The 1,048-nt window shown below is 44.5% G+C and overlaps 1 pseudogene; it reads right to left on the bottom strand.

Annotated features, from left to right (window-relative positions):
* Positions 1-399: 399 nt before the first annotated feature.
* LOC128104534 (elongin-B-like) lies at positions 400-840 on the bottom strand (annotated as a pseudogene).
* Positions 841-1,048: the final 208 nt, after the last annotated feature.

Below are 1,048 nucleotides of genomic sequence, written 5' to 3'. Positions count from 1 at the left end.
GCCCCTCTCAAGAGATCCTGCAAGAACTATCGAACATCCCGAAACTTCCTGACAGCTCAGTTTTCTTTCCCTAGTACTATTTTACAACTTCCGTTTTTCCCCCTAAGTAGTTGACATTGTTTTCCTCTTTTGCTGCAAAAATATTTTTCCAGCCCTCTATGATGAATCTCAATAGGAATTTGATAATAAAGCAAACTACTAAGATATAAAACATATTTATACCACACACCAAGCTCTGCTCCTCCCAGGCTGGAGAGTGCAGACTAAGTTATAAGCTGTAGAAAACAATCCTTTGAAATAGTTTTTTTTTTTTTTTTTTTTTTTTTTTTTTTTTTTTTTTTTGACAGCCAAATCGTCTTTATTAAGGGAATTGGTCTCTAGGGGGATGGGCCTGGGACCTCACTGCACAGCTTGTTCATTGGCACTGCCTCCAGAATCCTATGGCTTCATCACATCTGGAAGCTCTGGAGGTCTGGAGAAGGGCTCAATGTGCAGGTCTTCAAAGGCATCATCTGCACCGAAGGCCAGGCCCACTGTGGCTGGGGCCTAAATCCGTGCTGTCTGGCTAGTGAAGCCACACTCTCCCAGAGTTTATCTGTCATCAAGGAGCTGGTCATCCTTGTACAGCCGCTGCTCTTCTGGAGGCCGCTGGAGGATGCCTTGGACAACACACTTTAGCTGGAACAAGGTACTTGACTCCTTGGCTTCCATGAAGATGGTGGTCTTGTGGCAGCGGATCATGAGAAACACCTTCTCTGATAGTGGTGAGTCCCACTTTGCAGAGCCAGTTCTGGTGCTTTTTCTGAGGTATTTACAGGAGCCAGGGAAACAATGAGCCATTCTTTCTTCAAAGACAACTCCTCTAGTACTGGCCTTTTTGATTGCAGATTCCAGATCCAGGTATACAGACCCAGGCCCAGTCAGGAATGTTACAGCTGTTGCTCATGATCCTGCTGTAAAGTGTCGATCTTGCTGCAGGCTGTCACCTCAAAACAATTTTTTTAAATGCCCTTACAGGGAGTAGGATTTTCCAGAATGCACTTTTTTT

This window comes from Peromyscus californicus, unplaced genomic scaffold, assembly GCF_007827085.1.
Source record: "Peromyscus californicus insignis strain IS unplaced genomic scaffold, ASM782708v3 Scaffold_8__1_contigs__length_139910024, whole genome shotgun sequence".
Lineage (NCBI taxonomy): Eukaryota > Metazoa > Chordata > Mammalia > Rodentia > Cricetidae > Peromyscus > Peromyscus californicus.
Note: the sequence above shows the minus strand (reverse complement) of the source record. Positions and strands in the feature narration are given on the sequence as shown.